Source organism: Hyperolius riggenbachi, chromosome 12, assembly GCF_040937935.1.
Source record: "Hyperolius riggenbachi isolate aHypRig1 chromosome 12, aHypRig1.pri, whole genome shotgun sequence".
NCBI classification, from domain to species: domain Eukaryota; kingdom Metazoa; phylum Chordata; class Amphibia; order Anura; family Hyperoliidae; genus Hyperolius; species Hyperolius riggenbachi.
The window spans coordinates 106,610,958-106,636,164 of NC_090657.1; the positions used below are offsets into that span (position 1 = coordinate 106,610,958).

The 25,207-nt window shown below is 43.9% G+C and overlaps 1 protein-coding gene across 1 annotated transcript in view; it reads left to right on the plus strand.

Annotated features, from left to right (window-relative positions):
* Positions 1–25,207, plus strand: part of SP6 (Sp6 transcription factor) — a 67,967-nt gene that overhangs the window by 37,165 nt on the left and 5,595 nt on the right. The window lies entirely within an intron of this gene.

The following is a 25,207-nucleotide window of genomic DNA, read 5'->3' on the forward strand; positions in this document are numbered from 1 at the left end:
CCAAGACGTTGCGTTTTAGGGAACATTATGGTTGCATAACGTGCCCCTAACGCAACGCATGGTGATGTTAAAGTTGGACGTCAGATTGAGCTGCGTTATGCAGCTCTCAAAGCAGCTGCTCCAGGTTGGTGATAGGAAGTCCGGATCTTTTTAAGGATTCGGATAATTTGAATCGGATCATTGAAAAGATCTGGATCTTTGAACCGAATCATTTGAATCATTTTACTAGGGAAGCAGACTGGGTGAAATGACTAGCAGGACAGGACTTTCCCTGCACTGTACATTCTGTATGTTCCTGTTTCTTCCAGACAGACATCCACTGTGAACCGAATCTTTCTTTGTGGTGATCCAGATGATTCGACTCACAAAAAAGATCCGGATCAAATGAACGATTGTTCATGATCCGGACAACACTACAGTCCTACCACGAGTCTCTGCAGTGCAGTGAATATTAATTAGCCATGTGGCTGGCTGCTGAGGAGGAGGGGAGACCTCCTGCTCCAACATTACTGAGCATGTGCAAATAGTCTAACGCTGCTTAGCCCAGTATAACGTACAGCATGCAGCACTTTAAACGTGCTGCATTACTATGTAACGCAACGTGTGCACTGTGAATGAGCACATTGATTTTACAGTGCTGTGAGTTAGGCTGCGGTACTGGCTGCTGTAACGTGGGACTTTAACGGCCCACTGTGAAACCAGCCTAAAGGGAAGGAGGGGAGTTCCAGGGCTCAGAGCTGCTGTGGTAGCCATGAAGCCCTGACGAGAAGTACATTTTCAAAGACTAAGATGCACACATTAATACGCACGCACACAATACCTAGCTGTGGCCATTGGCTACGTGGAAGTTACCACAGGCTTAAAGGAAAGGTCCAAGCAAAAAAAAAAATGAGTTTTACTTACCTGGGGCTTCTACTAGCCCCATGTAGCCATCCTGTGCCCTTGTAGTCACTCTCTGCTGCTCCAGTCCCCCGCTGGCAGCTTTCTGACCTCGGAGGTCAGGGCCACATTGCGTACATTTTTACGCATTCCAGCTAGTGCAGGAACAAAAATTTACTCGTTGCACCACTAACGCGTAAAAATGTATGCGTTAATGTTCCTGCACTAGCGGGAATGTGTAAAAATGTACGCAATTCGGCCCTGACCTCCGAGGTCAGAAAGCTGCCAGCGGGGGACTGGAGCAGCAGTGAGTGACTACGAGGGCACAGGATGGCTGCATGGGGCTGGTAGAAGCCCCAGGTAAGTGAAACTCATTTTTTTTTTTTTTGCTTGGACCTTCCCTTTAAGGCTCATACACACATCAGACTACAGTCTTTGGAAAATGAAAGATCACAGACCAATTTTACCCCCTTCCATGTAGTATGAGAGCCATACCTACACAGTCTTTTCTATGGAGCTGAACTCCACATCAGAAATAAATCTTTGCAAGATTCTGCACACACAGATGCTGTACAGACACAAAAGATCAGTATCTGCAAAAGATCTGTTCCTGCCAAAAATCCATTCCTGCAAATTGCAATGATAGTCTATGAGATCTGCAAATCATCATACACACGATTTAACTGACATTCATCTGCAGATCAGATCCACCAGGATGGATTTTCAGATCTGCAGATGATTGCTTGATCTGCAGATGAATGTCAGTTAAATCATGTGTGTATGATGATCTGCAGATCTCATAGACTTTCATTGCAATTTGCAGGAATGGATTTTTGGCAGGAACAGATCTTTTGCAGATACTGATCTTTTGTGTCTGTACAGCATCTGTGTGTGCAGCATCTTGCAAAGATTTCTATCTGATGGGGTGTTCAGCTCCATAGAAAAGACTGTGTAGAGTATGGCTCTCATACTACATGAAGGGTGGTAAGATTCGTCTGTGATCTTTCATTTTCCAAAGACTATAGTCTGTGTGTATGAGCCTTTAGTTGGGCCTCATCCGTTTTGCTGGGGGCTTCACATTTTTTCCTAGGTGATATTTTCACATTTTACCTTTTTTAAGCAGCCAGCAAGCGAGAGAATACTCAAGGTGTCCACATACTCATCGCTTTTTTTTTAAATTTTTTTATTTTCTCATTTTGATTCCTTGCAGATTCCATTAATCTGCTGGAATCTACCATTCGGGTCTCTCTTCACATCCTCCAAAACAAACGGGACTCTCTACTGTGTAAAAATAGACACCCCTTTGTTTTTGTGGTGGGAGAAGTGGAATGGAAAGCCACTGACTGGGATGAAATTTGCTGGGTATGTGGTTGGATCTTAAATGAGTCTCTTGAAGAAACGTGATTTCAACCTTTTCCCTGCGCATGAGATCAAAGAGCATGGATCTTTTCTCGGGGTTATTAATCCCATTAACATTAAGTGACTCGATCTTCCAGGTCTCCCAACCAAAGGTAGATTTGGTGTCGTTAGAAAGGGAGTGTGACATAGCTGGATGGGTCTGGTCGTGTCTTAGGCGTGGAATCGGGAGAGAAACCGCTCCAGATAATAATAAAGAATAGGTCAAGAAAGGTATTGACACATGAAAGAGGCAGGTTAATATCCTAGCAAAGGTGAATTGTTTACTAAACCCACTCAGGAACGACTTGGATGGTCACTCCTGAAACCTCAGTGGGATAAGAAATGTCAGTGTATACAAGTATACACTGTGTGGGGGCTTCAACCGATATGATGGCAGGTAATCCACAGCCCGCTAAACCCACCATATATTAACATATAAATAAATGTTCTATTCCTAGTATAAAACTAAGGAAGATAAAGAACTGAGAAACCTAACTTAAACAATCTATAAACCTTTCCATCAGATCTGAGAAACCGGACTGGAAAAAAGTTATCAACTCTAATTCAAGTTATGCTATATTGCTCCAATAGCCAGAATACATGACTGAACCACTACCTCCGTATATGCACACACTAGGATGGTTTTAAGGTGGGAAGGAATGGAGGGAGGAGGGGGTAGATAGGAGTTGAATATTGTATAGGGGGGGGGGGGGGGGGGGGAGTATGATACAGACTAGAGGGTTAGTAAGTGCACTATACAGAGGTATAGGGTAAAGATGTCACATTTCAGCCTATTCAACCCATACAAACAGGATTACACTGATCTTAACGTATCTCAAAAAGTCATAGTAACGAACAGTATTAGCATTCAGAGGGTGCCATTAATACTCATATTACAATAGTACAGTTAAATAAGTTCCATTTGCAGGGTATCTGGTTATACTAAACCCAATATGTAGGTCTATATCCCCCCCCCCCCCCCCCAAATCTTGTTATCTGAACAATTGAAGTCAAAACAAGCACATCCAGAGGGAAAACTGCCTGCGGGAGGGTCATTATCTTCTGACATAAGAAGCCTGAGGGCTTGGATGACGTAGAGACAAAATCGAACATGGTCAGGTCTGTTTCCTACAGAAAATCCAAAAAGGGGGAAAAAAGGGGGGGGGGGAAAGAGATGTCAGTCCTCGTCCGAGGAGTCTGAATTAGCATTTGCAGTGTGGTGTTTCTCGGTAGTAACCAATTCTCCAGTACACGGTTGTGAGCATTTTGGTGCAGATTTATGAGATTGCTGAGTCGCCACAGAGTTAAGATCATGTATCCTGGGTCTCTCGAAGATCGTTAGATGGCCATTAGAGCCGTTTTAATCTGCTCAGTGGCCACTGATTCGGGGGCCCCTCTGACCTGTATATTGCAGCGTCTTCCCCTATTATCCAGATCCTCCAGATGAGAGGAGTGTGCTAGTAGAAGTTCATTGTGTGATACAGCCGCTTTATGGAGCATGTTTTAATTTGGGCATCTCTCTTGGATCCTGCGGCCTCTAAAGTATGCAGGTGATTCCCAATGGCGGCCACGTCTGACCGTACTTCGGCTATAGCAGCATGGAGAGAGCTTTTAATGTCCTCCGCCATAGCGCGGATATCTGCCAAGGTAGGGGCTTTATGTTGAGTCTCCTTTCCGAGGCTTGAAAATCTCTGGTACTGTTCTCCCGGAATGAGCAAGTGGGAGCCCAGGGTCGGCTGAGGTGTTCTGCAAGCTCCGGGTGCTTCTCATGCCAGACTGGGGATAGAACGAGGCTGGTTACAAGGTGCTTTTGGTGGATACAGCGCGGGAGCTCCACATCAAGCGGCCATCTTCCGTCAGCGCCAAGCCACGCCCCACCCCACATCCACTTTTGATGTGGATACACGTTACGCATAGGTGTTTTTATCTGAAAATATACGTTGTGATTTGTAAACTGCCCAGCAACAAACCGTCACTTGTGCAAGCGGATTTACCCAGCAAGCACAACGCCAATTTGTGCGTTTTACATTAGCTGCAACAAAAATTAGCTGCAATTCGCGTAGAGATCCCACCAAAATGTGGAAGAATACAGCATACCATTCAGATTTTTTTTTTACGCAGTGCATAATGTCCAAAAATTTGCAAATGGAAATGGCTCCATTCACTGTGTTGCACTTTGGTTATGAAAAAATGTGCACGCGGAAACCACATGTGGTGGAAATAGGCCCTAAGTGTATGGCCAGCATCAGAATAATTTTGACAGTACTTTTTCACCTACTTTTATGGATGTTTTCAACTGCAGATTGCTGAAAAGTTATTGTAAATAGAAGAAAAAAAAAATTATCTCCTAGGAGAAAAAGGGAATTGCATAAGGGCCCTGTTCTGAGCTCACTGAATAAAATGATGAATGTGCACCTAAAAAAGGTGTTCACCTAGTTCATCTATGCTGAAACTAATGTTTATATGATGCTGAATTGCAGACAAAGATCAGTCTACTCAACCCCTTAAAGAGAATCTGTATTGTTAAAATCGCACAAAAGTAAACATACCAGTGCGTTAGGGGACATCTCCTATTACCCTCTGACACAATTTCGCCGCTCCTCGCCGCATTAAAAGTGGTTAAAAACAGTTTTAAAAAGTTTGTTTATAAACAAACTGGCCACCAAAACAGGAAGTAGGTTGATGTACAGTATGTCCACACATAGAAAATACATCCATACACAAGCAGGCTGTATACAGCCTTCCTTTTGAATCTCAAGAGATCATTTGTGTGTTTCTTTCCCCCTGTTCTCATGCACTGAAGTTTCAGGCTGCTCATTTCTTCCTGCAAACAGCTTTGCCCTTGTCTGTAATTCTTCAGTATGTGAAAGCCCAGCCAGCTCAGAGGACGATTTATCCAGCTTGTAAAAGAGAAGAGAGAAGCTGCCCTAATATAAATAATACACAGGCAGTGTGCATAGAGGGGCCTGGAAGGGGGAGTTCATAGCAGAACCACAACACTGAAGAACTTGGCAGCCTTCCAGACACAGGCCGACAAGTCTGACAGGGGAAAGATACATTGATTTATTACAGAGACTGTGACAGTAGAAAGTGCTGCAGTAAGCCAGAACACATTAGAATAGCTTTTGGAACTTGTAGGATGATAAAAAATAGGATGCAATTTTTGTTACGGAGTCTCTTTAAGTTTCAATGAAAGGGAATCTGAAGCGTAATTAAAATAAAAAAAAAAGATACTTGCCTGAGAGGGAAGGCTCTGGGTCCTATAGAACCTTCCCGTTCCTCTCCACCTCTCCTTGTTCTCCTGCAGGCTCCCCCGTTTAATTCTCTCGCAGTGGGAGGTTTCGGGAGCCAGAGTGCCCCCGAAGACGGTTGGCTCTATATACTGCACGCGAGAGAGGGTGCATGCGCAGGCTTCTGAAGCCCCACCCGCAGTAAAGAGCAGTCTCCGACTAATTGGTCAGACTGCTAGTGGGGAGCCGGCAGGGGGAGCAGGAGAGTAATGGGAAAGCTCTATAGGACCCAGAGCCTTCCACTCCTTAGGTAAGTATCTATTTTATTTATTATTATTATTATTATTATTATTATTATTATTATTATTATTATTATTATTATTATTATTCAGACTCCCTTTTTTTAAATGGGCTATAATAATAGTTATCAGGACATCTTGGATAGTATCTTGAAATCATCCAGACTTCTCAACCTGTGTGGCCATTTTATCTGTAATAAAGGTGCATCCGTTTCTAGATAAGGATGTTCCTTGTATGGCCTTCTTTGCCTGTTTAATCTTGCATGGACAACATTTTTCCTTCTTTCTAGTGTCTGGATAAGAATGCAGTAAATTGCAGGGGAAGCAGCAGTCCTGACAGATAAATGGCCCCTGTTTTAGCCTCTCATTGATGTATATGTTAATAAAGTAGAAATCTATCCTGAGTGGAATTCCATTCACATTCTGACACTCCCAAAAATGAGTTACAATCATTCAGGAAGCCAAACTTTGCAAGTTAATTTTTTTTTCTTATTATAAGTAAAGGATTGTTCAAAGGGAACCTAAACTGAGAAGGTTATGGATTTTTCCTTTTTAAAATACCAGTTGCCTGACTCTCCTGCTGATCCTTTGTCTCTAATACTTTTAGCCACAGCCCCTCAACAAGCATGCAGACCAGGTGCTCTGATTAAAGAGACTCTGAAGTGAGGAGAAATCTCGCTTCAGAGCTTGTATTCAGCAGGGCCCTGCTAAAATGCTGCTATCCTGCAGCTGAACGGGGGTCCCTTACCACCCCCAAATCCCCCCCCCCCCCCCCCTTGCAAAATGTACGACCAGCTTGGTCGTAGATTTTGCTGCTGTTAAGGCAGGGCTAACGGCTGAAGCCCTGCCTCTCAGCGATGTCTATCAGCGGCGCATTGCCGCCTCTCCCCCGCCCCACTCAGTGAAGGAAGACTGAGAGTAGCGGGGGAGAGGCAGAGATATGTGCTGATAGACGCGTGTGAAGCAGGGCTGCGTGCATTAGCCCTGCCTCAAACAGGAAGAAATCCCCGTGAGTAGACGAGGGGATTTGGGGGGTAAGGGACCCCCGTTCAGCCGCGGGATAGCTGCATTTTAGCAGGGGCACACATGCCCCTGCTCAATATAAGAGCTGAAGCGAGTTTTTTATACTCGCTTCAGTCTCTCTTTAAAGTAAGACTGGATTAGCTGCATGCTTGTTTCAGGTGTGTGATTCAGCCTCTACTCCAGGCAAAGAGATCAACAGGACTGCCAGGCAACTGGTATTATTTAAAAGGAAACATTCATATCCCTCTCAGTTTAGGTTCCCTTTAAAGAAGTGCTGTCAGCCATACTATCTCAGAAAAAAAAACACATAGAAGTAGATAAATACTTGCTCTACTTAACATATGTATTGCACTGTCCACATTTTAATTTTAGTGGTTTTTCTACAATAAAAAATCCTTCTTAGCATTTCCATTTTAACTGTGGCTATTTTGAAGCCGATACTGATGTCATTTCCTCCCTTACACTCCTCTGCCTGATTTGCCCGCCCTTCACTATAGAAAGTGCATTGTCTCCGCATGAAAAATATTGGCCAATCAGAGAGGAAAAGAAGTGTGGGAGGGAAACACCGGAGGTAAAGAGGCTTCAGCAAATCAGTCAGCATTAGTTACGGTAAGTCTGAGGGAAAGTAGAGAACCAAGAAGGACAACCCAGCATGCCCTGCAACTTCCTTTTTGTGTACCAAATTTTGTGTGTACCAAATAAGTCAGGTAAACTGGGGAATGATCATTTATCGACAAGAAAAGTAATACAGTGTAGAGATTTTAACTTTTGGATTGCCTGGATAGCATCCTTATTACTTGTTTACCTGATACAAATAAATAACTGATTTTTGATTTTATGCTAGCAATTGCACTTCATATTCAGTTAACTGACTCTCAACCTCTGCATTTGATCTACACCTCTACATTGTCATAAAACGATATAAAGCCAAATGGCACACGTTTTCCTAGATCTGTGTAGGCTGTGAGCTTGTTGGTGTGAAGTAGTAGTTTTTTTTTTTTTTTTTTTTAGTTTCAACATGACTTTATTGAAAGCAGTACATTATAAGCCTAAAGCTGGCCATACACTAGGCCGATTCCCGCCAGATCGACAGCAGATTCGATCACTGGGATCGAATCTGCTGTCACATCGTTCCCGCTACACGCCAAATTTTGATCTATCCCTCCGTGCGTAAAATTACTGTCGATCGCCCGCGGGTAGGGAGCACGTCGCTAGCGGCGTTCGAGTGCCCGACGACCGACTCAATAGAGCCCGCATACATTACCTGCTCCGCCAGCATGACTGCCCCCGGTCACCGCTGCTCCGTCTCCGCGCTGGTCTGGTCTCCGGCATGCTTCACTTCTTCCTGCCCGGCATGAAGTTTAAACAGAGGGCGCTCTACTGTTTAAACTTCCTGCCGGGCAGGAAGAAGTGAAGCATGCTAGAGACCAGAGCGGAGACGAAGCAGCGGTGACCGGGGGCAGTCGCGCCGGCGGAGCAGGTAATTTATGCGGGGGGGGGGGGGGGCGGCGGCACCACCACCACAGATTGTGAACCGATTTCAGCCTGAAACCGTTCACAATCTGTTTGCAGTAAAGGTAGCCGTACGATCCCTCTCTGATCAGATTCAATCAGAGAGGGATCTATCTGTTGGTCGAATCTGATGGCAAATCGACCAGTGTATGGCTACCTTTACAGTATTGCTTGAGATATATTAAACAAAAAAACCTTTCAACAAAAGGGTGAACAAATAAACAAAAATAAAGTACAACAGTTAAGGGTAAAAAATATTTTTCATATGTGAAGTGATGGAGTACATTATTTAGCTGATATTACATCATTACATAATAATGCAAGTGATTTAGCTTCCATATAACCTTTTTTTTTTTTTTTATTCACAAGTTTTTTTTTGTTTTTTTTTAATCTTAAATTACACAAGAAAACAAGAGACAAACTGTACAAAGATTTTAAGTTGCCCACATGATTATTTTTTTTTTTTTTTTTTTTTTTTTTTTTTTTTTTTTACGATTGGACAAAAAATGGCATAATTAGTGGACAACTTAAAGGGAAGGTTCAGGGAGGGTGGAGGAAAAATAAAAATCAATTTCCACTTACCTGGGGCTTCCTCCAGCCCGTGGCAGGCAGGAGGTGCCCTCGCCGCCGCTCCGCAGGCTCCCGGTGGTCTCCGGTGGCCGACCTGGCCAGGCCGGCTGCCAGGTCGGGCTCTTCTGCGCTCCAAGTCCTGGTACTTCTGCGTCCCACGCCGGCGCTCTGACGTCATCGGACGTCCGCCGGGCTGTACTGCGCATGCGCAGTACAGCCCGGCGGACGTCCGATGACGTCAGCGCGCCCGCGTGGGACGCAGAAGTACCAGGACTTGGAGCGCAGAAGAGCCCGACCTGGCAGCCGGCCTGGCCAGGTCGGGTCGGCCACCGGAGACCACCGGGAGCCTGCGGAGCGGCGGCGAGGGCACCTCCTGCCTGCCACGGGCTGGAGGAAGCCCCAGGTAAGTGGAAATTGATTTTTATTTTTCCTCCACCCTCCCTGAACCTTTCCTTTAAGTCTTTGTACGGTTATACTTTCATTGGATACTGTGGGGTAGTCCCTCAGATTAAATAGAAATGGTCAGTTTGTACATTAGTGGGCACCAATAGACCTACCTCAAACACAACTAGGTATAGCATTTCATACACCCAGTGAAAATTAATTGTTCTATTGTAACATCCATGGAAGCAGCGTCTGCGGGCACGCAGGGTGTCTCCGCGGCCGCCTCGCTTCCTTGCTCTGGGACTTTGCCCGTTCCTCTGGCATCTAGTACGCCGAGGACTGGGTAGTCCATTGCTCATAGGGTTGCTGTATCGCACGGGACCTTTATGCGGGGAGGAGGCGCGTCAGCTGACCAGCCGGTCGGCTGACGTCAGAGGAGACTCACGGCGCTCCGGATTGGCTGATTGGAGGTGGGCGCGGCGTGGGGGGTCTCCTCTGCTTAAAAAGCCTTCAGTCTTCACTCGCAACCTGTCTGCTGTTGCGAATACTTATGTGTTAGCGCTCAGACCTTAGATAGTATCCGGTGTGCTTTGATCTGGGAGGAAACCAGGGATTTTACACAAGACTAGGATTATTGTATTACTGTATATTTGATATTCTGTGTATGACTCTGGCTATCCTCTGACCCTGCTCTTGCTAATCGATTCTGTACTTCTGCCCATCTGACTCTGTTGCTGAACTCTGCCTGATATCTCACTACTCTCTTGCCTGTCGATTTTGTACTGTACCTGTCCGCCTGTTGCCGATCCTAGCCTGTCTGACCATTCTACTCACCAGTGAGCCCTGTCACTGGTGAGGTGCTCTTTGCTAGTACTCATCAGCTCCTCTGGTGAGATCTAGTGTACTATTCTATTACTGTGTACTATAGCAGTGTTTCTCAACATTTTATCGGTGTGTACCCCTTTTAAAACGCTGTACTCATCAAGTACCCCCTAGCATAGTAAACATTATCACAAGTACCCCTTGACAAATCTAAAAAAAAATCTATATTTAAATCATAGCACATAATTGGTTCTAAACAATTTCCAAGCATTTACTATTGCTTTTAATTAGCTAAAATACTAATTTGGTGTTATTGAAATAAGATTTATCATTATCTAAAACTCTAAATTTGTTATATTTGGTTAAGTAAATCAAGCCCGAGTACCCCCTGTAACCATCAGAAGTACCCCCTGGGGTACGCGTACCACATGTTGAGAACCTAGGTACTATAGTACCCACCAGCTCCTCTGGTGAGGTTTAGCAAAACTATTCAGTTAGGGCTGGTGCACACCAAAACCCGCTAGCAGATCCGCAAAATGCTAGCAGATTTTTAAACGCTTTTTTTTATTTTTATGAGGCGTTTTGCTAGCGTTTTGCGGATTGCTGCTGCGGTTTTCAGTATAGTAGATTTCATATATTGTTACAGTAAAGCTGTTACTGAACAGCTTCTGTAACAAAAACGCCTGCAAAACCGCTCTGAACAGGCGTTTTTCAGAGCGGTTTGCGTTTTTCCTATACTTAACATTGAGGCAGAAACGCATCCGAAATCCAAAAAATGCCTCACCCAGGCATTTTTCGTTTCTGCAAAACGCCTGCCGCTCTGGTGTGCACCACCCCATTGAGATACATTGACCAAGCAGATCCGCAGCCGCAAGCGGATCTGAAAACGCCCAAAAAGCCGCTCGGTGTGCACCAGCCCTTACTGTGTATCAATAGTGCCCACCAGCTCCTCTGGTGAGGTCTAGTTAAACTATTCAGTTACTGTTGCACCAAACACTATACACCTTGCTATTCTGCTAGCTATACTTTGATTATGTGGTGATCTGCAGAATCACCAATAATGCGACGTCTGTGTCTATCAAATGTAAGCACATCAAGCATTGATTATTCCTTCACATTCCTTATGCTTTTATTTCAAGTATGTATGTAGCATAGTGTGTATGTAGCATAAGTATCACACTTCACACAGTTACAAAGTATAATAATCCAATCACAAACTAGGCACAAACTTTCCACAAAAAAATAAATACTTTGATGTAGTACCCAAAAAGAGCTGATCAACCCGCCTTTAAATAACAAACTGGGCCGGTTCACATCACAAATGCGGATGGCCATGCGTGCGGAACGCGTGCGGACCACAACACGTACGAACGCACGCCATCCGCGTTTGTGTGCGTTGCGTGGCTGATCACTGAAAAGTGAATGGGACCAGGGCCGGGCCGAGGCATAGGCTGGAGAGGCTCCAGCCTTAGGGCGCAGTGTAGGAGGGGGCGCAGAATTCATTTAGCTGTCATTCCTAATTGTGTTTGAAGCAGAAAGAAATAAGAAAAGGGGATACATGGCAGTGACTGCAAGCCAGATAACAAGATATTAAGGTGTTGGGGAGGTTGTGGGCCCTGTGGCACCTCTTAGTCTAATAGCAATCAGTGTGTGATGGCTGGGGTGGGAGGGATGGAAGGGCGCACTTTGGTGTCTCAGCCTTGGGTGCTGGAGGACCTTGTCCCGGCTCTGAATGGGACAGCCGCGCGTTTTTGTAAAATCTGCGTGCAGCATGCGTTCCCGGACCGCACAGGTCCAGAACGCATGCAGTGTGAACATCAGACAGTGCACTCTATGCACTGTCTGATGTCGTGCGTGTCGGCCTCCTGCACGCGTTTCCAAAACGCGGCTGGAAACTCATGCAGTCTGAACGGGCCCTAATTGACTTTCCTTGTCAATTACTTAAAGATGGGCAATTTTCAATTATTTATATGTGAATTTGCAGAGGAATAGGGTCTGGGACCCACTTGCAATCACTCAATTTTTTTACTAGCATTTTGTAAAGCATTTTGATCAGTGATTTTTCCAGAGGGTTTTTTTTTTTTTTTTTTTTTTTTTTTTTTTTAAGGGAACTAAGATGGCTTTTCTACAGTGATATTGAAAGCGATTTTTGCAGCGATCCTTTATTTTGTAGTGGAGTGCAAACACTGCAAAAATGCTGCAGGCAGGGCAATTGTGATTTGGTCTAATTGATTCAGTGATTTTTCTCACAAACTTTCATTGGCAGATCGCTTTTTGAATCCCTGGTGATGGCAATCAAAAGTGCTCAAATGGGCCCCAGGCCTAAAGCAGTATTTACGCGTCCAGTGAAAAATGGTGCGGGTTAAATAATGGCGCCCCCTTCTGCCCGATATTTGTTTAAAACGATATTTATCGTTTTAATGGCGCAAAGGCCCCTTACATCCTAGCAACACCAAATTTGCAGGATATGTTAAAAAGATAGTGGGAAACAATATTTAAAAAAAAAAAAAAAAACATTTTTGGGGAATGTTCTGTGTGGGAAATCTGAAAAAAATGGCATGTACCCCCCCCCCCCCCTTCCTGAGCCTCTGTAACCCCTTGTCACCCATGCAGGCTGGGATAGCCAGAATGCGGAGCCTCGGCTGACTGGGGCTTCGTACCCTGAGCTATACCAGCCCGCATGGTCCATGGTATGGGGGGGGGGGGGGGCTCCGGGGGAAGGGGGTGGGTTGGGAAGGGGTGGCCAAACCCATTTCCACAAAGGGTTAAATGAAATTAAAACACAACTATGAGAAAAGTATTTTAATCTTAATTAACCAGAAGTACTTACCTGTACTTTTTTTTTTTTTTTTTTTTTTTTTTTCCTTTAAAAAAAAAAAAATTCCCATGCCATTATCCTCGGTAAACTATCCAACGTATACAGTATCCTCCAATCTTGTGATCTTCAATTAAGTTGATTGAAGATCTCTGCCGCTCCCCACGTAGCAGAGAATGCGTCCTGTGTGATGCATAGCTGCCGGCTCCCGCTGTCCTCCCCGCCTCCTCACCTGTCACCTCACCTAGCCTGGCACCTAGCAGCACCCATGGGCAGGTGGGGAGGAGAGCCAGGAGCCAGCAGCTACGCGTCCACACAGGATACATTCTAAGCTATACTAACCGGCTCATAAATGAGCCGGTTCTTTTTTGTATTGAATCGAATGAGCAGATTCATTCGGTTCAATACAAAAAGAACCAGCTCATTCGATTCAATACAAAAAAAACCGGCTCATTGATGATTACGCTGGCATAATCGCTTGTCAAATCCTACACAGAGGGATTTTGCTAGCGTTTTGAAATTACTGCACACTGCAAAAAAAAATTAAAATTAATTGAAAGGACCGATCAGAATTAAAAATGCTAATCGCTACACAATCACTGGCAAAACACTTACACTTTTTTTTAAAATCGCTACCAAAGTCGCCAGAAAACTCATGAAATTGCTTAAACGCTAGCTATTGCGATTAGCGATAGCGTTTTGTAGTCGGTTCCAGGCCTGATGGTCAGGGAAGCTCGGTAACCAAAATATCAAACATTTCCATGTCTTAAATTCACGTTAGTCTCTTGAATAAGAAATTTTATTTTATAAACTTCATAATAATATACAGTACATTCCACTGAAGTAATTTCCTGTCTTTCTATAGAAAAGTAGGGCATATTTGTGACTCTTCAGTCTTGCGTATGAGCATTGAGCCAAAATAATTAATTTAAAAGTGTGTGTGTGTGTATATATAACTTTTTTTTTTTCGTTTTACACTTTTGGTTGTAATTAAACTTTATTTTCATTTTCAGTAAGGCTAGGTTCCCAGTGGTCCGTTGCACAACTCAAGCGTTATGACTGTGAACTGCATTGGAGACTAACGATAGACTTTTTAATACAAAGCCTGCAATCAGCAAGTTAGAATAACGCGATCCGTTACTGTGCACAGCCCCATAGAATTATATGGGCAGTGAGTTAACATGCAGAATTTTTCTGCAATTCAATCGCCCAATGTGAACAGGGCCTCTAGCTTCTTTCAACAGCACCTTCCCGATTAAATGTAATTCAGTTGAATGGTAGCATTTGTAACACAAGTGTCATTGTTTGTCGCAAAAAATGGACACGTCATGTAGGACAGCCACCGCCACACTCTGATATAACTCCATTGGGGGGTCACCTTTTGAACACCTGTGCCAAGCGCTACCAAGAGGTGGAGGGGAGCAGCTGGCACATGGTGAGTGAAAAGGGGACCAAGTCAGATTTCAGGCTCTGTAGGTGGTGCTTCTGCAGTTGCCTGCATTGCAAGGAGAAAGGCTCAAGCTGAATTTGCAGAAGAAAATTGCAGCCTGTTACACAGTATGGTCGTACAAAGCGGTGACCCTATCTGTGATTCTGACCAAATATTTTACAAATTATTATTATTATTTTTTTTCACATTACCCTCATAGGCATATTAAAGCGTACCTGAGGCAATAAGTGACCCGATGAGATAAGTGTATGTACAGTACAAAACCTTAATAACCAGGCTGTTGCACTTGTTGTATTTTGCTGCCTGAAAGAGTTAATTTCTTGGCATGGAAGTGACCGCTTCTGTCTTGTGGTACTTTGTTGGGAATATAGTAAGCATCACTGATAAGCAAATTACAGCCATAAAAAGTTTTTTTTTCTGGCAGAATTCAACTTAGGAGGGCAGGGGGGATAAAATACATGAACTATTGACCTTTTTTCTAACTCTGGAACACTTAATAAGCTGCCACTGTTTAGAGACAGTAAAACATTCAACCTGCTTTGTAAATGTTTAAATATAAAAGAAAACCATGGGATACATAAAAGGGTAATTTTTAGGAGTAGGAGGATGCACATAATTGTTTATCTCATCACTTTAAAAGAAGCACTTAGATCTAAGGAAATGTTATGCCTAGAATGAAGCTTTACGTAACTACTTTGTTCTGTGAAGCATGCAATAAGAGCTGGTGTGGGTATCCCAGAACCCCTTGCCACAGGCACCTTTTGAATGTTGTCTTATGAAAGATAGTACTCAAAGGGAAGGACTTGGTGGAATCAACATGCCAACTGGTTTAATCTCCTTGGCCTCAAAAAGAGGAAGATTTTTTTTTTTTTTTCCCTTAGTTTTTATTAAGCAAGACAGGATAATTAAGCAATACAGAAAAATGTACTGTGAAGATTACAGATAAAAAAAAAAAAACTCCTACAAAGCAAGCAATATTATTACTGTGACGAAAGAGTGGAAGCATTGTCATCTAGTAACACCATAATCAATTGAGGTTGTTATGTGATCTAGCAGACCACGCATCACCAAGAGGCATGACCTCTGGCAGGAAAAAAGGTGAAAGCACGAAAGAAAAATGCAAAGGATGGAAGTCTTTGAAAATCAACTTTGTGTTAAGCTGCCGGACATTGTCCAACAACGGAAAACTTGGCTGCCACTAGGGGAGCCATTGCCGGATTCTTGTCTGGCATGGCATCAGCCCTTTAGGGCCCGTTTCCACTGTAGCGTTACGAAATCGCCGGCGAATCACCGCAGGCAAATCGCATGCGGGTGCGATTCCGCATGCGTTTTTTGCCGCGATTTCGCATAGGTAAGGCTGTATGCGATTTTAACCATGTCACTGCCTGTGTGAATTAACATGGGTACCTATGCGAAATCGCTGCAAAAACCGCATGGGGAAAACGCATGCGATTTCCCTATTAAATACATTGTGTGCGATTCGCCTGCATTCCACACGCAGGCGAATTCTGAGGCCCCTACCCTGCAGATTTTTTCTGCACAGAAAAACGTGCGGGGAAACGCACAAGTGGAAACAGTCCCATCCACTTCTACTGACTGTGCGGATCCGCATGCGTTGCCCGCATGCGGATTCGCGATAGTGGAAACGGGCCCTTAGTTCGAAGTCCGACACACCACTGGCCCCATGCTCTGCCACATAATTTAGCTCTTTCCAATCCATTTTATCGCTTTTTAATATTTCAGATAATTTTCGGTTTGTTTTTCATCTAAAATCACCAAACCACGTTTTTTAGTTAAAAATGATTTTTTTTTCTTTTATTCCCCTGAACTTGATTGGGTATTTGAAAGGATGAGTGAAAGTTTCTTTCTGTATCACCATGGCCAGTGAGCCCATCATATAACCAGACACACTTACGCATACAGCGGTTCCCAGTTTATAATTTAGGCGCTGGAGGCTCAGCTTATAAAAATATTTGCCGGCGAGAAATGTCAGTGAAAGGCTATGCACATACTGTTGGTAGAGGGAGGTTTAGTGTGAGAAGAGGATTAGTTGAAGTGATCGTAAAATACACATTCCCAAACCTCTACTCGATCAGTATTTTATTTCTACTTGCTGGATTGTGTTGGGCAGGATCTGTGAGTCTTCCAGGAGCTGGCCTGCCTTAGCAAATCTGCAGCAGAAAATCTGCAGATTTGCTGAGATTTTAAGAGGAGTCCTTTTGAAAACAAAAACCTTAAAATCCACAAACTTATTTTACCTTGGCATAGGCCGTTGCTTATTACTGCAGAATTAATAAAGCAATCAAGAAAAACACCTTTATGTGCCTTGACAAGTCCCTCGTCTATTGCAGAATGGAGATTCAATCTAGATAAAATTAGTGTAGCCACCTTCAAAGTCCAAAAGAATCCTTTTTATCAAAAATCTAATTAAAAAGCATTACCTGTTTGTGCATCCTTTGCCAGTGAACTCCAATAACATTAACTGTATGTTCGGCAGAACGCTGTTACCCATAATAATCCTTGTAAATTTTTTTTTTTTTTAAATCTGCTGCAGAGACCTTTTTTGTATGTAGTATAACTTTTAATTTTCTGTAGTGGGTTTTACATCAGTTTGTCAGTTTTATTTAAAATGTCTGAGGAATGTGTGGCTTTATAAAGTAAGACTGATTTAGAAAGTGCATATGGTACGGCCACAACCCGAAGTTTGGCCACTTTGCGTTGTAGCTGGCCACTTTGGGTCCCGGCCGGTCAATGAGCGACTTGAGCCGAATCCTGGCGGCTCCGATCATTTTCCCCGACGCTGGCTCCGCTCCCTGCTATCGGCTTTTGATGGCCGGGGGACACTTGTACTCCGCCCCTCGCCCCCCCCCCCCCCCCCCCCCCCCCCCCCAAGTCATTCGTGGCTGCAGGAAGGCAGAGGCAGGAAAGCAGGAATTTGTTCATCCCTTGGGTGCTGACAGAAGCAATGTCTGCAGTGCTTCCAGATCTGTTTTCCTGCAGCCACGAACGACTCTGGGGGGGAGGGTGGTTAACTCGTGTCTCCGGCTGACTGAAAGCTGATGGCAGGGGGCGGAGCCAGTGCCAGGGAAAATGATCGGATGCCAGGATTTGGCTCATTTCGGACATTGGCCGCAGCGCTGCGCCCACTTCGCACATTGACCGCCCAGAACCCAAAGTGGCCAAACTTCGGGTTCTGGCCGTGACACATGTATTGGCAAGTAGTTGTCCGGATCATGAACGATTCGGATCTTTGATCCGAATCTTTTTTGTGAGTCGAATCATCCGAATCATCAAAATGAGTGATTCGGATCGCAAAGGGGGCGGGCCAGGAGCGACACGCCCCCCTCGCAGCGGGGTCCTGGAAGCAGAGCAGAGATGGATAGCTCTGTTGAAGGGGAGGCAGCCTTGCACAGCGACAGGTAGATGAGAGAGGACACGGGTGCCACTGCCAGATATGTGTAGAGCACACATACTGGCTGCAATGTGCTGCTCATTTTAGGCTGTCTGCCATTTGTTCACTATGCAAAACTATGGAACAGTTTTGGCTCAGAAGCACAGCTTAGTAACTTTGCAGACAGTGCTGGGCTAGAATGACAGGGCAGGCACTGTGATTGCAGGGCAATATCATCCTCCTGCATTGCTCTAAACAGCTGCACTTCACTTCTGGGAATGCTTTCTTTCACTGTGCGAGGTTTGCATTTAAAGTATACAGATGACCATATAGGTGAAATATATGTAAATCTATTGTATGATTTCAGCTTGTGGGTATTGTGTGCTAACAAACATTTCTGCTCTCTGCTCGTCCCTCCTCTGTCCACTCCCTGCCCATCTCTGTGTGTCCACCCCCCCCCCCCCCTTCCCTTCTCTATCTACCGCAGGGAAAGTCCTCTCCTGCTAGTCATTCCACCCCCAAATGCTTCCCTAGTAAAATGATCCGAGATTCGGATCAAAGATCCGGATCTTATTATTATTTATTATTATTTTTTATTTATATAGCGCCAACATATTCCGCAGCGCTTTACAAAGCACAATAAAACGACAAGGGGAACATAGATACAACTAACAAATATACAGCAGAGTTCCAAGCAGCACAAATATTGTTACAAAAACAGTAAACATTAGGAGGATGACCCTGCCCTTGCGAGCTTACAATCTAATGGGTAGTGGGGGACACACTAGGTAAGGGGGTGGAGGATGGATGAGGCAGTGATTCTTTGCCTCTGATTACATTGTGACAAGTAAATAAAGGGCTATAGAATGTTATAAGCTTGTCTGAAAAGGTGTGTTTTAAGAGTGCGTTTGAAGATGTCCAGGTTTGGAGCATGACGTACAGGCTGTGGAAGAGAGTTCCAGATAAGGGCTGATGCTCGTGTAAAGTCCTGGATGCGAGCATGAGAGGAGGTGATCAGCTTAGAGGCCAGGAGAATTTCTTGGGAGGAGCGAAGGTTGCGGGAGGGACAATATCTTGAGATTAGTGAGGAGATGTATGGAGGAGACAACTCGTGGAGGGCTTTGTATGTTAGAGTCAGGAGTTTGAACTGGATCCTCTGGGTAATGGGTAACCAGTGGAGAGAATGGCACAGTGGGGCTGCATCAGAAGAGCGTGTGGAAAGGTGAATGAGGCGGGCCGCTGCATTGAGAAGGGATTGGAGAGGAGCTAGCCTGTTTTTTGGTAGGCCACAGAGTAGGGTGTTGCAGTAGTCTAGGCGGGAGATGATTAAGGCATGAACAAGCATTTTGGTGGCCTCTTGTGTGAGGAAGGGACGGATACGGAATATATTTTTGAGCTGGAAATAGCAGGTGGTGGTTAGAGGCAATGTGAGGTTTAAAGGAGAGCTCTGAGTCAAGTATAACCCCCAAGCAGCGGGCCTTAGTGGTTGAGGTTATTGGGGTGTTGTCTACCGTTATGGTTGCAATTGGTGGGGGTGTAGATAGCAATGGTGGAAAAATCACAATTTCCGTTTTAGTCATGTTGAGTTTGAGGAAGCGGGAGGACATGAATGCAGAAACGGCACGTAGACAGTCGGGGACTCTGGATAGTAGTGAGGACAGGTCAGGAGCTGAGAGATAGATTTGGGTGTCATCCGCATAGAGGTGATACTGGAAGCCAAAAGAGTTAATTAGTTGTCCCAGGCCACGGGTGTAGATTGAGAAAAGAAGTGGCCCAAGAACAGAGCCTTGAGGTACACCAACAGACAGTGGGTGTGGAGAGGACTTGGTGTTAGAGAAGGAGACAGTGTAAGAGCGTCCAGAGAGATAAGAGGAGATCCAGGAATGTGCTTGTCCCTTGATTCCTAAAGATGACAGTGTCTGCAGAAGCAGAGCATGATCAACCGTGTCAAAGGCAGAGGAAAGGTCAAGGAGTATTAGAATGGAGAACTGGCCTTTGGATTTAGCTACCAGTAGGTCATTAGCAACTTTCGTGAGGGCAGTTTCAGTGGAATGGTGTGTGCGGAATCCAGATTGAAAGGGGTCAATGATCCGATTCGAATCATCCGAATCATTGAAAAGATCCGAACTTCCCATCTCTATTGGCAAGTGTGATTTGTCTTCTAACCGAAGGTATTCGTGATAATTCAGTTAAGTGAACATCTGTGGCTACCCACAATGCACCGCTAATATGCAAATTCTCTTTATATCCCTGAAGCCAGGCTTGCATCCAGAACCGATGCTGTATAACAAGCCTATAGCTTTAAATTGTACAGACCATAATCTATAATTAGCCTGGTCTACAGCCATATTACCCCATGCAGCTTCTATGGGTGCAAAGGGTAGGAGAACTGATTGATCAGCACTTTTCTAAGAAGGTGGTGATAAAGCAGACGATGCTGATGGCAAGGCTGAGTCTAGGCGTCTCTTATGCCAGGCATTACTTGTTGTTTTAAACATGACTTGGCTTGCCTTAAATATGAGTATAGCAACGTTGTTTTAAGTATGGTTTTAAAAATGGAACCCTGAACAAGCAAGCAAGTTACTTACACTATAAAGCCTAGTTTTTATACTGGGAAAAAAAGTAATGCACAGCATGCTGTCCATTTCTCAGACAACTGCCTCAATTCGCTAAGCTTATCAGGTCCTGATGAAGAGCCCCAATAGCGGGTGCGAAACAGCTGTTGACTGAATCTGCTTATACTTTCCTCCCTTTCCTACTTTGCCTATGCTTTGATGGAATTGGAATTTTAAAGTGCCATTGAAATTGTGTTTGAATCTGGATGTGACTAGCTGCTGTTACTATATACTTTAACTACAGAGGAGGTAACATGAGGAATATGCCTATACTGACTTAAGACAACCGAAGTGAGAAGAATGTGGAGCCTGCCATATCTCATTTTTCAACAATGTAGTTTAATGAATGTGGTCATGTGGCAATAGTTATAGATAGTTTGGTTGAAAAAAGACCTTCGTCCATCAAGTCCACATATCCCAGTTGATCCAGGGGAAGGCAAAAAACCTTACATGGCCTGGGAGTGGCTGTGCATTGTGGTAAGTTATGGCTACATACCCCTGATGTAAACAAGCCCAAAACCTTTTTTTGGCCACTAAAACATTTAAAGGACATCCGAGGTGGAAAAAAAAACTGATGAGAAAAACAATTATGGGATATCTTAAAGTCCTTTTTAGGAGACAGAGGATAGATACAGTTTTTTTTATTTTATACCTAAATCTAGTTTTTACGTTTTTTACTGTTTCAATGTCTCTGCTCAATGACACCATTGAAGTATGCTAGAGCACAAATCTATGAATTATTGACCCTTTTTCTCTTTCCTGCTCTCAAAAGCCATTTACTGACAGGAAAGTATTTTATGGCTGTAATTACTTATCAGTAAGGGTTATGCTATAGTCTGACCCAGTCAGACCCGGACAGAAACTGTCACTTACATACCTGATGTTTAACTCTTTCAGGCAGAGAAAGGAAAAAAGGTACACAGCCTAGTTATTTGTGTGCTTGGCACTATACATACACATGTCTATCTCATCATGTCACATGTCACCTGAGTTGTCCTTTAAGATTTAGAAATCTACATTGTAGGAAGGTATCAATTTCTGGATTTTTTAACTACATGTACTCTGTGCCTACAAAACATCATTCTCACAGCTGACAATGTCTGGCATGGTACAGGTTAATTCTATTCTCCAGACTTTCTGACCCTAATATCCTTGGGGTCTCTGTCGGCCTCCACATCTTGTTAGAGCTCAGACAATAATTACTGTAATTTCCATCCAGCAGCCCTTTATTACAGTTGCTGGCTCCTGGGATCTTTAGGATGTAGCATAAACTGTATTTACATTTCCTTTGCATGTTTGAAAACCTCTAATCAGGTTGGTTGACGTGGACCCTCAGCCTGGAACTATTGGCTACAGCTCATCACAGCAGAAACGTCCTTTGTGTAAGCTTATAAGAATATTTTCTATCTCTGGCTAATGGGAATACAGTAGTTTAATGCACTGTGCAGTTAAAAGTCGGGGATGCTTTGATAAATCTGGCCCATATTATTTATTTATTTTTTTTCCTTCTTAAACAGTTTTTCTTAAACAGCAAAAGATGTCAGCACTATATAAACTATTACACTTAAATTGCAAAAAAAAAAAAAAAAAAAAATACAAAAAAAGCCTGCCAGTGCTGATCAGCACTGGCAGGCTGATCACTGGGGCCCGCTGTGTACTGTGATGGGAGCTTGCGCTCGTGCAAGAGCGAGTTTCCGTACAATCTCGATCCCTTGAAAGATAACACGTGTCACAGAGGAACGAGAGAGCCAATCTTCCGCCGCCATCTTGCGTTAGGTGGTCGGGAAGCAGTTATGTGGCACATTGCTGCATATGCACATCATCCTGGTCTTTACTCTGCTGTTAATGGCAGAAAATGGCGCTACAGCCATTAACTCCATATTTGGTCACCTGAATCTCACATCCTTTATAGACTGGAATTTCAACGCTTGATTGAATGTTTTAAGTAAAATCTGTGAATTTTTTCATTGTAGTATTGTAATAACTCAACTGCCCTGCCACCCTGCTCCATCCATGCTCTGTCTTCCTCTTATCCATGTAGTGCATGATGTGTAAATAACCTCCGCTGGGTCTTTAAGAAGAGGCAGGCAGCAGGGATGAAGACTGAGTACGGATGGAGCAGCTGCCAGGAGAGCTGAGTGATTAGGGACAGTACCTATTCAGTAAGGAGTTTAAGGCAAGACTCCCTAACACTGCAGGATGGCCTCTTGAGCGTGTCCCAGTGGCTGTGGCTCTTGAGTGCTTTGAGTCGACAGGAGAAATGCGCTATACAAATGTTATTTATTATTCTTATTCTTATTACAATGCAGATACAAATTATGTAGGGGACTCTGGAGCAATGGGGGAGGAATGGGGGGTTAGACCATCGCAGGGGCCCAGCACCAATTGCCTCCTTTTTTGCCTCAATGGCAGTGCTGGCCCTGCTCAGATGTATGCCAAAAGAGGAATTTGATATTAAAGGGAACCAAGTATAAGACATCAAGAGGCTGACCTATTTCTTTCTAAATATTGCCTGGCTGTCCTGCTAATCTTCTGCTTCTAATACTTAGACATAGATACTTTGCCATAGACCCTGAACAAGCATGCAAATCAGATGCTTCTAACAAAAATCTGACAAGGTTAACTGCATATTTGTTTCAGGTGTATATTACTAGTATTGTATAAAAATAAATATGGCAGCCTCCATATGTGACTCTCTTCGGGTTCCTTTTGTTGGATTTAGCAACATTATAACTTAAAACTGCAGTATATTAAAGCAAACACAAGATGTCACTGTCTGTAAAGTGGGGTGATGATCTCTATGGTATTTCTCTGTTCTAAGTAAGCTGCATTAACTGATAGTTGCGTATGATTTATCTCAGAACTTTTAACTGAAGAAAACGTGTAAACTTGTTATACTGCCTATCTGCATGTACCTACCACTCGATCACCTCTGCAAGATCACTTATTTTTTTTTTTCCCAACCAAAACCTCAATTTAATAAGGTAAGTTCTACTGGCAATCAAGTTTCCCTCTAAGGGGAGCACCCATTTGGGGCAATCTTCACCTCACACCCCACATGTACTTTAACTCACTTTTGTAATATGTCGATTCATATTTAAATATAAATAATAATTCGATAAGTTCAGATCACTAAATCACAAGACCTTTTCATACATTACAGTAGTAGGAAGACCGTGGTTGCAGAATATCCCAGGAATTAACCTATCTGGAGTGCCGGCACCTAACCTCGTTTAGGGCACCCCCCAAATTCTCATCAGAGGAAGCCCCCTACCTGCCACTTTGGCCAAGAACCTTCTAGCATGTGTGCAAGACAATGCCTTCTTACAAGCCAAATGTCAACTGTATTGATCTAGGTGTACTTCAGGGTTGCAATGCAATTTGCTGCAGGAAGAGGGAAGTTCCTGGGAGGTTTATTGAACAGTCTGTATTTTATGTAGAGCACCAAAATGATTAGTTTTCATGCTTGTAAAATATTGCTGTTTGAGAATCCAAGCCCTCTAGGGCATCTACAGGAAGCTGCAAACTAAAATGCTCCCGCCCATAGCAGTCTACTGATGCTAGTTTCTGATGCACAGTAGATTTTACTGCAGCAGTCTTGAGTGCTCAGACAACTGACATCATCTGGAAGGAATTGGGGGCAAAGCTGATTGGTTCCTGACCACGTGATCACTAAGGCTGGGTTCACACCAAGGCCCTGTTTGAAAATCCGTTTTCTTTCAGTTATAACTGAGAGCAACTGATTAAGTGTAAAGTAATGCCCATGTTTTCCTATGGCACCTTTCACACTTAACGTGTTTTAACTGAAATGTTTTTCACAATGCACTGCTATGGAAAAAAAGTGTACCAATGCATACCAACGTACGCCAACTGATTAAGTGTAAATGGGCCCTGAGGGCTTTATTCACTAAACCCTGATAACTAATATCACGGTCGCGCTAGTGTTTTGCGCGCGTTGTAACACGCATAACAGCTTTTGTGCAAAATTTGCGATTGCGCACGAAAATCGTTATGCACATTATAGCGCTAGTGCAACCGTAATATCAGTTATCACGGTTTAGTGAATCAAGCCCTAGGTGTGTTGTATAATGCACATGTTTTGTGGTCCGGGAAGGAATGGTGGCTGCACTTGTTAATATGAGCCCTGGCCTATGTCCCTCCTGGCTGTGGAGTTTACAATGGCTGTAGGGGTAAGACAGTGTAAGTATGTGTATCAAAGTTTTAGTGTGGGGCTGTTTCATGACTTGGAATGAACACTTTAAATTGTACCAGAATAGTGTTGTGTCCGGCTTTTTCAAATTCGGAATTCTTCTGCTCAGAACCTACATCCGGCAGGTGGTGTTAAAGTAAACCTTTCATCTTATATAAAGGAAAAGTTAGATACTTGCCTCGGGAGAGGGAAGCCTCTGGATCTAGCTGGTTTAGTGGAGGACAGAGCTGGAATGGGTCAGAGGAAGAGGACGGGGAAGCCTCTGGTGGTTTATCCTGAGTCTTCACTCTAGTAAGGGGAACACCCATTTGGGGCACTTTTTTTTTTTTTTTTTTTCTCTCGCTACAGGTACTTTAACTCCCTCTTGTTGCCACATCATTCCATGTTGCGTTCCTGCTTTCCAACACTTCCTTCCTAAAAGCCAGAAGGAGGAAGTCTTGGAGGGTTGTGAAATGCAGGGTGGAGCCTGTGAGATGGGTGAGTTGACACCCCCTGCTGCTCTCTGCATGCATGTTATCTCAAACATAACCACCTCTGCCGAGAATCCAGCTTGTGTAAAGCAGACCCTGACCCCATTTTTCTCCCTTCTGACCGTCCCGAGGCATGATG